We start from the raw sequence: 16,206 nt of genomic DNA, 5'->3' as shown, positions 1-16,206 counted from the left end.
TCTCCCTGTAGCTCCTCTGTCATCTCCCTGTAGCTCATCTGTCATCTCCCTGTATCTCATCTATCTCCCTGTATCTCCTCTCTCATCTCCCTTTATCTCCTCCTTATCTCCTCTATCTCCCTGTATCTCCCCGTATCTCCTCTCTCATCTCCCTGTATCTCCTCTATCTCCTCTGTCATCTCCTCTGTATCTCCTCTGTCATCTCCCTGTATCTCCTCTGTCATCTCCCTGTAGCTCCTCTGTCATCTCCCTGTAGCTCCTCTGTCATCTCCCTGTAGCTCCTCTGCCATCTCCCTGTATCTCCTCTCTCATCTCCCCGTATCTCCTCTCTCATCTCCCTGTATCTCCTCTATCTCCTCTGTCATCTCCCTGTATCTCCTCTGTCATCTCCCTGTATCTCCTCTGTCATCTCCCTGTATCTCCTCTGTCATCTCTTCTATCTCACTGTATCTCCTCTGTCCTCTCCCTGTATCTCCTCTGTCCTCTCCCTGTATCTCCTCTGTCATCTCCCTGTATCTCCTCTGTCATCTCCCTGTATCTCCTCTGTCCTCTCCCTGTATCTCCTCTGTCCTCTCCCTGTATCTCCTCTATCTCCCTGTATCTCCTCTGGCATCTACCTGTATCTCCTCTGTAATCTCCCTGTATCTCCTCTGTCATCTCCCTGTAGCTCCTATGTCATCTCCCTGTAGCTCCTCTGCCATCTCCCTGTATCTCCTCTCTCATCTCACTGTATCCCCTCCTTATCTCCTATATCTCCCTGTATCTCCTCTGTCATCTACCTGTATCTCCTCTGTAATCTCCCTGTATCTCATCTGTCATCTCCCTGTATCTCCTCTGTCATCTCCCTGTATCTCATCTGTCATCTCCCTGTATCTCCTCTGTCATCTCCCTGTATCTCCTCTGTAATCTCCCTGTATCTCCTCTGTCATCTCCCTGTATCTTCTCTGTCATCTCCTTGTATCTCCTCCTTATCTCCTCTATCTCCCTGTATCTCCTCTCTCATCTCCCTGTATCTCCTCTATCTCCTCTGTCATCTCCTCTGTATCTCCTCTGTCATCTCCCTGTATCTCCTCTGTCATCTCCCTGTATCTCCTCTGTCATCTCCCTGTAGCTCCTCTGCCATCTCCCTGTATCTCCTCTCTCATCTCCCCGTATCTCCTCTCTCATCTCCCTGTATCTCCTCTATCTCCTCTGTCATATCCCTGTATCTCCTCTGTCATCTCCCTGTATCTCCTCTGTCATCTCCCTGTATCTCCTCTGTCATCTCTTCTATCTCCCTGTATCTCCTCTGTCCTCTCCCTGTATCTCCTCTGTCCTCTCCCTGTATCTCCTCTGTCATCTCCCTGTATCTCCTCTGTCATCTCCCTGTATCTCCTCTGTCCTCTCCCTGTATCTCCTCTGTCCTCTCCCTGTATCTCCTCTGTCATCCCCTCTGTATCTCCTCTGTCATCTCCCTGTATCTCCGCTGTCATCTCCCTGTATCTCCTCTGTCATCTCCTTGTATCTCCCTGTATCTCCTCTGTCCTCTCCCTGTATCTCCTCTGTCCTCTCCCTGTATCTCCTCTGTCATCTCCCTGTATCTCCTCTGTCATCTCCCTGTATCTCCTCTGTCATCTCCCTGTATCTCCTCTGTCCTCTCCCTGTATCTCCTCTGTCATCCCCTCTGTATCTCCTCTGTCATCTCCCTGTATCTCCGCTGTCATCTCCCTGTATCCCTCTGTCATCTCCTATATCTCCCTGTATCTCCTCTGTCATCTACCTGTATCTCATCTGTAATCTCCCTGTATCTCCTCTGTCATCTCCCTGTAGCTCCTATGTCATCTCCCTGTAGCTCCTCTGCCATCTCCCTGTATCTCCTCTCTCATCTCCCTGTATCCCCTCCTTATCTCCTATATCTCCCTGTATCTCCTCTGTCATCTACCTGTATCTCCTCTGTAATCTCCCTGTATCTCATCTGTCATCTCCCTGTATCTCCTCTGTCATCTCCCTGTATCTCCTCTGTCATCTCCCTGTATCTCCTCTGTCATCTCCCTGTATCTCCTCTGTAATCTCCCTGTATCTCCTCTGTCATCTCCCTGTATCTTCTCTGTCATCTCCTTGTATCTCCTCTATCTCCCTGTATCTCCTCTGTCATCTCCCTGTAGCTTCTCTGTCATCTCCCTGTAGCTCCTCTGGCATCTCCCTGTATCTCCTCTATCTCCCTGTATCTCCTCTCTCATCTCCCTGTATCTCCTCCTTATCTCCTCTATCTCCCTGTATCTCCCCATATCTCCTCTCTCATCTCCCTGTATCTCCTCTATCTCCTCTGTCATCTCCTCTGCATCTCCTCTGTCATCTCCCTGTATCTCCTCTGTCATCTCCCTGTAGCTCCTCTGTCATCTCCCTGTAGCTCCTCTGCCATCTCCCTGTATCTCCTCTCTCATCTCCCCGTATCTCCTCTCTCATCTCCCTGTATCTCCTCTATCTCCTCTGTCATCTCCCTGTATCTCCTCTGTCATCTCCCTGTATCTCCTCTGTCATCTCCCTGTATCTCCTCTGTAATCTCCCTGTATCTCCTCTGTCATCTTCCTGTATCTTCTCTGTCATCTCCTTGTATCTCCTCCTTATCTCCTCTATCTCCCTGTATCTCCCTGTATCTCCTCTCTCATCTCCCTGTATCTCCTCTATCTCCTCTGTCATCCCCTCTGTATCTCCTCTGTCATCTCCCTGTAGCTCCTCTGTCATCTCCCTGTAGCTCCTCTGTCATCTCCCTGTATCTCCTCTATCTCCCTGTATCTCCTCTCTCATCTCCCTGTATCTCCTCCTTATCTCCTCTATCTCCCTGTATCTCCCTGTATCTCCTCTCTCATCTCCCTGTATCTCCTCTATCTCCTCTGTCATCCCCTCTGTATCTCCTCTGTCATCTCCATGTATCTCAGCTGTCATCTCCCTGTATCTCCTCTGTCATCTCCTTGTATCTCCTCCTTGTCTCTTCTATCTCCCTGTATCTCCTCTGTCCTCTCCCTGTATCTCCTCTGTCCTCTCCCCGTATCTCCTCTGTCATCTCCCTGTATCTCCTCTGTCATCTCCCTGTATCTCCTCTGTCATCTCCTTGTATATCCTCCTTATCTCTTCTATCTCCCTGTATCTCCTCTGTCCTCTCCCTGTATCTCCTCTGTCATCTCCCTGTATCTCCTCTGTCATCTCCCTGTATCTCCGCTGTCATCTCCCTGTATCTCCTCTGTCATCTCCCTGTATCTCCTCTGTCCTCTCCCTGTATCTCCTCTGTCCTCTCCCTGTATCTCCTCTATCTCCCTGTATCTCCTCTGTCATCTACCTGTATCTCCTCTGTAATCTCCCTGTATCTCCTCTGTCATCTCCCTGTAGCTCCTATGTCATCTCCCTGTAGCTCCTCTGCCATCTCCCTGTATCTCCTCTCTCATCTCCCTGTATCCCCTCCTTATCTCCTATATCTCCCTGTATCTCCTCTGTCATCTCCCTGTATCTCCTCTGTCATCTCCCTGTATCTCCTCTGTCATCTCCCTGTATCTTCTCTGTCATCTCCTTGTATCTCCTCCTTATCTCCTCCATCTCCCTGTATCTCCTCTCTCATCTCCCTGTATCTCCTCTATCTCCTCTGTCATCCCCTCTGTATCTCCTCTGTCATCTCCCTGTAGCTCCTCTGTCATCTCCCTGTAGCTCCTCTGTCATCTCCCTGTATCTCCTCTATCTCCCTGTATCTCCTCTCTCATCTCCCTTTATCTCCTCCTTATCTCCTCTATCTCCCTGTATCTCCCCGTATCTCCTCTCTCATCTCCCTGTATCTCCTCTATCTCCTCTGTCATCTCCTCTGTATCTACTCTGTCATCTCCCTGTATCTCCTCTGTCATCTCCCTGTAGCTCCTCTGTCATCTCCCTGTATCTCCTCTGTCATCTCCCTGTATCTCCTCTGTCATCTCCCTGTATCTCCTCTGTCATCTCTTCTATCTCCCTGTATCTCCTCTGTGCTCTCCCTGTATCTCCTCTGTCCTCTCCCTGTATCTCCTCTGTCATCTCCCTGTATCTCCTCTGTCATCTCCCTGTATCTCCTCTGTCCTCTCCCTGTATCTCCTCTGTCCTCTCCCTGTATCTCCTCTGTCATCTCCTCTATCTCCCTGTATCTCCTCTGTCATCTACCTGTATCTCCTCTGTAATCTCCCTGTATCTCCTCTGTCATCTCCCTGTAGCTCCTATGTCATCTCCCTGTAGCTCCTCTGTCATCTCCCTGTATCTCCTCTCTCATCTCCCTGTATCCCTTCCTTATCTCCTATATCTCCCTGTATCTCCTCTGTCATCTACCTGTATCTCCTCTGTAATCTCCCTGTATCTCATCTGTCATCTCCCTGTATCTCCTCTGTCATCTCCCTGTATCTCATCTGTCATCTCCCTGTATCTCCTCTGTCATCTCCCTGTATCTCCTCTGTAATTTCCCTGTATCTCCTCTGTCATCTCCCTGTATCTTCTCTGTCATCTCCTTGTATCTCCTCTATCTCCCTGTATCTCCCTGTATCTCCTCTCTCATCTCCCTGTATATCCTCTATCTCCTCTGTCATCCCCTCTGTATCTCCTCTGTCATCTCCCTGTAGCTCCTCTGTCATCTCCCTGTAGCTCCTCTGTCATCTCCCTGTATCTCCTCTAACTCCATGTATCTCCTATCTCATCTCCCTGTATCTCCTCCTTATCTCCTCTATCTCCCTGTATCTCCCCGTATCTCCTCTCTCATCTCCCTGTATCTCCTCTATCTCCTCTGTCATCTCCCTGTATCTCCTCTGCCATCTCCCTGTAGCTCCTCTGTCATCTCCCTGTAGCTCCTCTGCCATCTCCCTGTATCTCCTCTCTCATCTCTCCGTATCTCCTCCTTATCTCCTATATCTCCCTGTATCTCCTCTGTCATCTCACTGTACCTTCTCTGTCATCTCCCTGTATCTCCTCTGTCATCTCCCTGTATCTCCCCTGTCATCTCCCGGGAGAATGGTGTTTGGTGGTGATGGAGGTGGAGGTGGAGGTGCAGGTGGAGAATGGTGGGTGGTGGTGATGGAGGTGGAGGTGCAGGTGGAGAATGGTGGGTGGTGGTGATGGAGGTGCAGGTGGAGAATGGTGGGTGGTGGTGATGGAGGTGGAGGTGCAGGTGGAGAATGGTGGGTGGTGGTGATGGAGGTGGAGGTGCAGGTGGAGAATGGTGTTTGGTGGTGATGGAGGTGGAGGTGGAGGTGCAGGTGGAGAATGGTGGGTAGTGGTGATGGAGGTGGAGGTGCAGGTGGAGAATGGTGGGTGGTGGAGGTGCAGGTGGAGAATGGTGGGTGGTGGTGATGGAGGTGGAGGTGCAGGTGGAGAATGGTGGGTGGTGGTGATGGAGGTGGAGGTGCAGGTGGAGAATGGTGGGTGGTGGTGATGGAGGTGCAGGTGGAGAATGGTGGGTGGTGGTAATGGAGGTGGAGAATGGTGGGTGGTGGTGATGGAGGTGCAGGTGGAGAATGGTGGGTGGTGGTAATGGAGGTGGAGAATGGTGGGTGGTGGTGATGGAGGTGGTGGTGTTTTTATTTATTTATTAGGATCCCCATTAGCCGACGCCAATGGCAACATCTAGTCTTACTGGGGTGCGACACATCTTATCTTACTGGGGTCCGACACATCTTATCTTACTGGGGTCCGACACATCTTATCTTACTGGGGTCCGACAGATCTTATCTTACTGGGGTCGACACATCTTATCTTACGGGGGTTCGACAGATCTTATCTTACTGGGGTTCGACACATCCTATCTTACTGGGGTTCGACACATCTTATCTTACTGCGGTCCGACACATCTTATCTTACTGGGGTTCGACACATCTTATCTTACTGGGGTTCGACACATCTTATCTTACTGGGGTTTGACACATCTTATCTTACTGGGGTTCGACACATCTTATCTTACTGGGGTCCGACAGATCTTATCTTACTGGGGTTCGACACATCTTATCTTACTGGGGTTCGACACATCTTATCTTACTGGGGTATGAACCATGTTATCTTACTGGGGTCCGGCACATCTTATCTTACTGGGGTACGACAGATCTTATCTTACTGGGGTCCGACACATCTTATCTTACTGGGGTGCGACACATCGTATCTTACCTGGGTGCGACACATCTTATCTTACTGGGGTTCGACACATCTTATCTTACTGGGGTCCGACACATCTTATCTCACTGGGGTCCGACACATCTTATCTTACTGGGGTTCGACACATCTTATCTTACAGGGGTGTGACACATCTTATCTTACTGGGGTCCAACACATCTTATCTTACTGGGGTTCGACACATCTTATCTTACTGGGGTTCGACACATCTTATCATACTGGGGTCCAACACATCTTATCTTACTGGGGTCCGACACATCTAGTCTTACTGGGGCCCGACACATCTTATCTTACTGGGGTCCGACACATCTTATCTTACTGGGGTCCGACACATCTAGTCTTACTGGGTTCCGACACATCTAGTCTTACTGGGGTCCGACACATCTAGTCTTACTGGGGTCCGACACATCTTACCTTACTGGGGTCGACACATCTTACCTTACTGGGGTCGACACATCTTATCTTACTGGGGTCCAACACATCTTATCTTACTGGGGTTTGACAGATCTTATCTTACTGGGGTTCGACACATCTTATCTTACTGGGGTTCGACACATCTTATCTTACTGGGGTTCGACACATCTTATCTTACTGGGGTTTGACACATCTTTTCTTACTGGGGTTCGACACATCCTATCTTACTGGGGTTCGACACATCTTATCTTACTGGGGTTCGACACATCTAGTCTTACTGGGGTCCGACACATCTTATCTTACTGGGGTCCGACACATCGTATCTTACCTGGGTGCGACACATCTTATCTTACTGGGGTTCGACACATCTTATCTTACTGGGGTCCAACACATCTTATCTTACTGGGGTCCGACACATCTAGTCTTACTGGGGCCCGACACATCTTATCTTACTGGGGTCCGACACATCTTATCTTACTGGGGTTCGACACATCTAGTCTTACTGGGTTCCGACACATCTAGTCTTACTGGGGTCCGACACATCTAGTCTTACTGGGGTCCGACACATCTTACCTTACTGGGGTCGACACATCTTACCTTACTGGGGTCGACACATCTTATCTTACTGGGGTCCAACACATCTTATCTTACTGGGGTTCGACAGATCTTATCTTACTGGGGTTCGACACATCTTATCTTACTGGGGTTCGACACATCTTATCTTACTGGGGTTCGACACATCTTATCTTACTGGGGTTCGACACATCTTTTCTTACTGGGGTTCGACACATCTTATCTTACTGGGGTTCGACACATCTTATCTTACTGGGGTTCGACACATCTAGTCTTACTGGGGTCCGACACATCTAGTCTTACTGGGGTCCGACACATCTTATCTTACTGGGGTTCGACACATCTTATCTTACTGGGGTCCGACACATCTTATCTTACTGGGGTGTGACACAACGAAAAATACATTACAGACAAAATACTTTAAAGTGAACATACATTTAAATACATGAACATGTAGCATGTGTGTGTGTGTGTGTGCTCTGTGTGTGTGTGTGTGTGTGTGTGTGTGTGTGTGTGTGTGTGTGTGTGTGTGTGTGTGTGTGTGTGTGTGTGTGTGTGTGTGTGTGTGTGTGTGTGTGTGTGCTCTGTGTGTGTGTGTGTGTGTGTGTGTGTGTGTGTGTGTGTGTGTGTCTATCAGTTATACATACTGTACATGTCAGTACATACACATAATATAATGTAACTATGGTTTGGATAACCTTATTTACTATTCTGTATTGATTTTATCTTAATGTGTTTCACTCTGTCTCTGCGCACTGCAGAGACCACCGGAAGAAGAATTATCACAGAATTATCACACTGAATTGGTGGTGGTGAATTATCACAGGTGGTGGTGGTGGACGTGGAGGTGGAGAATGGTGGTGATGGTGGAGGTGGAGGTGGAGAATGGTGGGTGATGGTGGTGGAGGATGTGGAGAATGGTGGGGGGTAGTGGTGGTGGAGGTGGAGAATGGTGGGTGGTAATGGTGGTGGTGGATGTGGAGAATGGTGGTGGTGGTGGAGGTGGAGAATGGTGGTGGTGGTTTGGAGGAGAGAGAAGGGAAGGAACAAAGAAAGGCTTGGTAGAGAAAGAAGGGAACAGGGTATGTGGAGGAGGGGAGGAGGGAAGGAGGAACAACAGGAAGCATAGGAGGGATACAAGAAAGATGCAGATATTTCCATATCTGCTGCTTTAGGCATGACAGATAGATGGACCAGAAGAAGAGAGGGAGCAGGGAAGAGGGGAATAAAGAGAGAATAAAGGAGAGAGTGGTTCAGATAGAACACAGGTTGAAGGAGGAGTCTAGAGACTAAGAGAGAGGGATAGGAGGGAAAACGTGATAAGAAAGCTCTCTGTTAGTTCTATTGATGCCATATGATCTCTCTGGTGTGTGTGATACATCAGAGCATCCCATTCTAATAGCCTATGGGTCTATACAGCATGCACTATGGTCTTGATTCTGTCCATGTTGCTAGTCAGGTACAAGCATTTCACTACACCTGCAATAACATCTGCTAAATATATTTGCTATTATGTTTGATTTATTTTTGTATATATTTTTTTAATGATTCAGTGTTGTTCTCCAGGCAGTTTGATTCAGTGTTGTTCCCCAGGCAGTTTTATAAAGTGTGGTTCCCCAAGGCAGTTTGATAGTGTTGTTCCCCAGGCAGTTTGATAGTGTTGTTCTCCAGGCAGCTTGATAGTGTTGTTCCCCAGGCAGTTTGATAGTGTTGTTCCCCAGGCAGTTTGATAGTGTTGTTCTCCAGGCAGTTTGATAGTGCTGTTCTCCAGGCAGTTTGATTCAGTATTGTTCCCCAGGCAGTTTGATACAGTGTTGTTCTCCAGGCAGTTTGATAAAGTGTTGTTCTCCAGGCAGTTTGATTCAGTATTGTTCCCCAGGCAGTTTGATAGTGTTGTTCTCCAGGCAGTTTGATACAGTGTGATTCTCCAGGCAGTTTGATAGTGTTGTTCTCCAGGCAGTTTGATAGTGTTGTTCCCCAGGCAGTTTGATAGTGTTGTTCTCCAGGCAGCTTGATAGTGTTGTTCCCCAGGCAGTTTGATAGTGTTGTTCTCCAGGCAGTTTGATAGTGTTGTTCTCCAGGGAGTTTGATTCAGTGTTGTTCCCCAGGCAGTTTGATAGTGTTGTTCCCCAGGCAGTTTGATAGTGTTGGTCTCCAGGCATTTTGATAGTGTTGTTCTCCAGGCAGTTTGATAGTGTTGTTCTCCAGGCAGCTTGATAGTGTTGTTCCCCAGGCAGTTTGATAGTGTTGTTCCCCAGGCAGTTTGATAGTGTTGTTCTCCAGGCAGTTTGATAGTGCTGTTCTCCAGGCAGTTTGATTCAGTATTGTTCCCCAGGCAGTTTGATACAGTGTTGTTCTCCAGGCAGTTTGATAAAGTGTTGTTCTCCAGGCAGTTTGATTCAGTATTGTTCCCCAGGCAGTTTGATAGTGTTGTTCTCCAGGCAGTTTGATACAGTGTGATTCTCCAGGCAGTTTGATAGTGTTGTTCTCCAGGCAGTTTGATAGTGTTGTTCTCCAGGCAGTTTGATACAGTATTGTTCCCCAGGCAGTTTGATTCAGTGTTGTTCCCCAGGCAGTTTGATACAGTATTGTTCCCCAGGCAGTTTGATTCAGTATTGTTCCCCAGGCAGTTTGATACAGTGTTGTTCTCCAGGCAGTTTTATAAAGTGTTGTTCCCCAGGCAGTTTGATACAGTATTGTTCCCCAGGCAGTTTGATGCAGTGTTGTTCTCCAGGCAGTTTGATACAGTATTGTTCCCCAGGCAGTTTGATGCAGTGTTGTTCCCCAGGCAGTTTGATTCAGTGTTGTTCTCCAGGCAGTTTGATAGTGTTGTTCCCCAGGCAGTTTGATAGTGTTGTTCTCCAGGCAGTTTGATAGTGTTGTTCCCCAGGCAGTTTGATCCAGTGTTGTTCTCCAGGCAGTTTGATACAGTGTTGTTCCCCAGGCAGTTTGATACAGTGTTGTTCCCCAGGCAGTTTGATTCAGTGTTGTTCCCCAGGCAGTTTGATACAGTATTGTTCCCCAGGCAGTTTGATACAGTGTTGTTCCCCAGGCAGTTTGATACAGTATTGTTCCCCAGGCAGTTTGATAGTGTTGTTCCCCAGGCAGTTTGATAGTGTTGTTCCCCAGGCAGTTTGATCCAGTATTGTTCTCCAGGCAGTTTGATAGTGTTGTTCCCCAGGCAGTTTGATAGTGTTGTTCTCCAGGCAGTTTGATAGTGTTGTTCCCCAGGCAGTTTGATAGTGTTGTTCTCCAGGCAGTTTGATACAGTGTTGTTCTCCAGGCAGTTTGATACAGTATTGTTCACTAGGCAGTTTGATGCAAGGTCACTCAAAGGGCTGTGATTTTTAATTAAAGCCCATTCAGTCACACATTATGATCAGCAGATTTTATTACTGCCAGTGGGCACAGAGCATCGATTCCTCCCTCTGGAGGAACTCTCTCTGAGTCGTACTCTGTCTCTCTCCCTGTGTCTCTCTGTCTCTCTCCTCACCCTTCTCGTTGTCCTGCTTTCTCAATTTTCTCTCTATCTATGTGTCTCTTACACCGGTGTCAGATCTGGTCTAGTGCCCAGAGCCATAGAGACGACAGATATTTGATATAAAAGTTTAACGGTATCTGCACTTCAACACTAGGGCCTAATCTGCCATGTCATAGCTCAGTGGAGCCGTGTGTGTGTGTGTGTGTGTGTGTGTGTGTGTGTGTGTGTGTGTGTGTGTGTGTGTGTGTGTGTGTGTGTGTGTGTGTGTGTGTGTGTGTGTGTGTGTGCGTGCGTGCGTGCGTGCGTGCGTGCGTGCGTGCGTGCGTGCGTGCGTGCGTGCGTGCGTGCGTGCGTGCGTGCGTGCGTGCGTGCGTGCGTGTGTGTTTAACTATCCTTGTGGGGACCACAAGAATGCTAAACAAACAAACATTTGACCAACTGGGGACAATGCTATTTCTAGGGGCTATAGGGTTAAGGTTAGAATTAGTGTTATGGTTAGGAGCTAGGGTTAGTTTTAGGGGTAGGAACTAAGGTTTGGTTTAGTGTAGGTTTTTGGGTTAAGGTTAGGGTTAAGGTTAGGGTTAAGGTTAGGGTTAAGGTTAGGGTTAAGGTTAGGTTTAATAGGGTTTCTGCTTATGCTGGTATCAAACCTTGGGTTGCATGGGTCTATTGCAACTTACTGCCCTGTTTCTAGATTGTACATCTGACCGGTCTGGAGGGGGTGGGAGACCATGAAAGGCTGAGAGCTCCGAGGCGTTCCGAGGCATCACCCATAACAGTGCAACAACAGGAAGTTTGAAGTTAAACGTAAGTTTGAACGTTAAAAAAAATATTTTTATCAAAATGCAGTTTTGGGCAGAAATGCCTTCTTGAACATGAAAACTTCCATGTGCCTTGATAACAAACGTGTATGTCATCTGTAAACCGAAATAAAATAGTTCAATTACGAGCCATGGTTAAGCCACAGAAAAATATGATAATGAGTGGGCTGGACATCACGAGAGAGGTATTCGGATTGGTCTACCATATAGAAGGCTTCTGTCTATTTGAGCTTGTTGGTCTGTGTTGGTAATCCTGTCGAATCCTGGCTTTAAAAAAAATGTATTGTGTAGTGGAGCTGCATAAGTGTTGCTCTCCACTTTCTGGAGGATCAATTTTGAAATCAGTGGAATTAGAGTATGATAGCTAAAGATATGGAGAAAATACCTGTCTCCGGATTACATCTTCAAACTAAGGGCAACCATGGTATGGCATTTCTGACAGGTTGACACGTCCATCATACATGATGCTGTACACAGGTAATAAATTCTAGCATTAACAAGCTACATTGGTAAACAAATCCAGAGGTAAACAAATCATGGGCCAGAGCGTCAAGTGTGCGCTCCGAGAGCGAAACGAGATGGGTGGGGCTAAAGCTTAAGAGGGTGTGAACGATGCTGAATGGGTGGGGCTAAAGCTTAAGAGGGTGTGAACGATGATGAATGGGTGGGGCTAAAGCTTAAGAGGGTGTGAACGATGCTGAATGGGTGGGGCTAAAGCTTAAGAGGGTGTGAACGATGCTGAATGGGTGGGGCTAAAGCTTAAGAGGGTGTGAACGATGCTGAATGGGTGGGGCTAAAGCTTAAGAGGGTGTGAACGATGCTGAATGGGTGGGGCTAAAGCTTAAGAGGGTGTGAACGATGATGAATGGGTGTAGACAAAGATCTCTTCACTAAATACCAAAACATTCAAAGGTGATTTTCTCAAAAGTGACTTTACAAGTTGATCAACTTTCAAAGCAGAATTACTTTCCCATTGTTCCTCAAATGCAGGGTATTTTGAAGCTCCGAGTCTCTACTTTTATCCAACGTAAGTAACACCATTTCACATGTTTTCACAGTTCTGTTACATAAGACCGAATCCAGGTGGTGAGTCACAGATAGAATCATGTCGTCACCAAAAGTGTTAAATAATCCACATTTTATTTTGTATTTGAGAATCTTCAAAGAGATTCTTCACCCTTTGCCTTGATGACAGCTTTGCACACTCTTGGCAGTCACCTGGGATTCATTTCAATTAACAGGTGTGCCTTGTTCAAAGTTAATTTGTGGAATTTCTTTCCTTCTTAATGTGTTTGAGCCAAGCCAGTTGTGTTATGACAAGGTAGGGGTGGTATACAGAAGATTGCCCTATTTGCTAAAAGACCAAGTCCATATTATGGCAAGAACAGCTCAAATAAGCAAAGAGAAACGACAGTCCATCATTACTTTAAGACATGAAGGTCAGTCAATAAGGAACATTTGAATTTTTTTCCAGTGCAGTTGCAAAAACCATCAAGCGCTATGAAGAAACTGGCTCTCATGAGAGCCACCACAGGAAAGGAAGACACAGAGTTACCTCTGCTGCAGAGGATAAGTTCATTAGAGTTACCAGCCTCAGAAATTGCACCCCAAATAAATGCTTTACAGATTTCAAGTAACAGATACATCCCAACATCAACTGTTCAGAGGAGACTATGTGAATCAGGCCTGTATGGTTGAATTGCTGCAAATAAACCACTACTAAAGGACACCAATAAGAAGAAGAGACTTGCCTGGGCCAAGAAACATGAGCAATGGACATTAGACCGGTGGAAATCTGTCCTTTGGTCTGATGAGTCCTAATTTGATATTTTGGGTTCCAACCCCCATGTCTTTGTGAGACACAGAGTAGGTGAACGGATGATCTCAGCATGTGTGACTCCCATTGTGAATCATGGAGGAGGTGTGATGGTGTGGGGGTGCTTTACTGATGACACTGTCAGTGATTTATTTACAATTCAAGGCACACTTAACCAGCACGGCTACCACAGTATTCTGCAGCGATATTCCATCCAATCTGGTTTGCACTTAGTGGGACTGTTGTTTGTTTTTCAACAGGACAATGACCCAAAACACCTTCAGGGTGTGTAAGGGCTATTTGACCAAGAAGGAGAGTGATGGATTGCTGCATCAGGTGACCTGGCTTTCAAAATCAGCATGTGGGACCTCCTTCAAGAGTGTTGGAAAAGCATTCCAGGTGAAGCTGGTTGAGAGAATCCCAAGAGTGTGCAAAGCTGTCATCAAGGGAAAGCGTGGCTACTTTGAAAAATATATTTTGATTTGTTTAACTCTTTTTTGGTTGCTACATGATTCCATATGTGTTATTTCATAGTTTTGATGTCTTCAATATTATTCTACGATGTAGAAAATAGTAAAAAGAAAGAAATACCCTTGAATGAGTAGGTGTGTCCAAACTTTTGACTGGTACTGTATATTTGTGAGAGTACCGAGCTGTCTGTCTAAACTTCTGGCACACAGCTCAGACACCCATGCATACCTCACAAGACATGCCACCAGAGGTCTCTTCACAGTCCCTAAGTCCAGAACAGACTATGGGAGACGAATGGAACTCTATTCAAGTAACTCATGCAAGCACTGAAATGATATTTAAGAAACTGATAAAAATACACCTTATGGAACAGCGGGGACTGTGAAGCAACACAAACATAGGCACAGACACATGCATACACACACATGATAACATACACACTATACACACACGTACACATGGATTTTGTGTTGTAGATATGTGGTAGTGGAGTTGGGGGCCTGAGGGCACACACTTAGTGTGTTGTAGATATGTGGTAGTGGAGTAGGGGCCTGAGAGCACACACTTAGTGTGTTGTAGATATGTGGTAGTGGAGTAGGGGCCTGAGAGCACACACTTAGTGTGTTGTAGATATGTGGTAGTGGAGTAGGGGCCTGAGGGCACACACTTAGTGTGTTGTAGATATGTGGTAGTGGAGTAGGGGCCTGAGAGCACACACTTAGTGTGTTGTAGATATGTGGTAGTGGAGTAGGGGCCTGAGGGCACACACTTAGTGTGTTGTGGATATGTGGTAGTGGAGTCGGGGGCCTGAGGGCACACACTTAATGTGTTGTAGATATGTGGTAGTGGAGTAGGGGCCTGAGAGCACACACTTATTGTGTTGTAGATATGTGGTAGTGGAGTCGGGCCCTGAGAGCACACACTTAGTGTGTTGTAGATATGTGGTAGTGGAGTCGGGGGCCTGAGGGCACACACTTAGTGTGTTGTAGATATGTGGTAGTGGAGTAGGCGCCACACTTAGTGTGTTGTGGATATGTGGTAGTGGACTAGGCACCACACTTAGTGTGTTGTAGATATGTTGTAGTGGAGTAGGCGCCACACTTAGTTTGTTGTGGATATGTGGTAGTGGACTAGGCGCCACACTTAGTGTGTTGTAGATATGTGGTAGTGGAGTAGGGGCCTGAGGGCACACACTTAGTGTGTTGTAGATATGTGGTAGTGGAGTAGGGGCCTGAGAGCACACACTTAGTGTGTTGTAGATATGTGGTAGTGGAGTCGGGCCCTGAGGGCACACACTTAGTGTGTTGTAGATATGTGGTAGTGGAGTCGGGGGCCTGAGAGCACACACTTAGTGTGTTGTAGATATGTGGTAGTAGAGTCGGGGGCCTGAGGGCACACACTTAGTGTGTTGTAGATATGTGGTAGTGGAGTCGGGGCCTGAGAGCACACACTTAGTGTGTTGTAGATATGTGGTAGTGGAGTAGGGGCCTGAGGGCACACACTTAGTGTGTTGTAGATATGTGGTAGTGGAGTAGGGGCCTGAGGGCACACACTTAGTGTGTTGTAGATATGTGGTAGTGGAGTCGGGGGCCTGAGGGCACACACTTAGTGTGTTGTAGATATGTGGTAGTGGAGTCGGGCCCTGAGAGCACACACTTAGTGTGTTGTAGATATGTGGTAGTGGACTAGGCGCCACACTTAGTGTGTTGTGGATATGTGGTAGTGGAGTCGGCGGCCTGAGGGCACACACTTAGTGTGTTGTAGATATGTGGTAGTGGACTAGGCGCCACACTTAGTGTGTGGTAGATATGTGGTAGTGGAGTAGGGGCCTGAGAGCACACACTTAGTGTGTTGTAGATATGTGGTAGTGGAGTCGGGGGCCTGAGAGCACACACTTAGTGTGTTGTAGATATGTGGTAGTGGAGTAGGGGCCTGAGGGCACACACTTAGTGTGTTGTAGATATGTGGTAGTGGAGTCGGGGCCTGAGAGCACACACTTAGTGTGTTGTAGATATGTGGTAGTGGAGTCGGGGGCCTGAGGGCACACACTTAGTGTGTTGTAGATATGTGGTAGTGGAGTAGGGGCCTGAGGGCACACACTTAGTGTGTTGTAGATATGTGGTAGTGGAGTAGAGCCCTGAGAGCACACACTTAGTGTGTTGTAGATATGTGGTAGTGGAGTCGGGGGCCTGAGAGCACACACTTAGTGTGTTGTAGATATGTGGTAGTGGAGTAGGGGGCCTGAGGGCACACACTTAGTGTGTTGTAGATATGTGGTAGTGGAGTAGGGGGCCTGAGAGCACACACTTAGTTAGTGTGTTGTAGATATGTGGTAGTGGAGTAGGGGCCTGAGGGCACACACTTAGTGTGTTGTAGATATGTGGTAGTGGAGTAGGGGCCTGAGGGCACACACTTAGTGTGTTGTAGATATGTGGTAGTGGAGTAGGGGGCCTGAGGGCACACACTTAGTGTGTTGTAGATATGTGGTA

General features: G+C 47.3%; 1 protein-coding gene across 1 annotated transcript in view; it reads right to left on the bottom strand.

The window, feature by feature from the left end:
* LOC115143522 (copine-5-like) overlaps window positions 1-16,206 on the bottom strand; it is a 372,435-nt gene that overhangs the window by 113,103 nt on the left and 243,126 nt on the right.

The sequence above is a fragment of the Oncorhynchus nerka genome, linkage group LG15 (genome assembly GCF_034236695.1).
Source record: "Oncorhynchus nerka isolate Pitt River linkage group LG15, Oner_Uvic_2.0, whole genome shotgun sequence".
Taxonomy (NCBI): domain Eukaryota; kingdom Metazoa; phylum Chordata; class Actinopteri; order Salmoniformes; family Salmonidae; genus Oncorhynchus; species Oncorhynchus nerka.
This window is presented reverse-complemented; position numbering and strand designations above follow the sequence as displayed.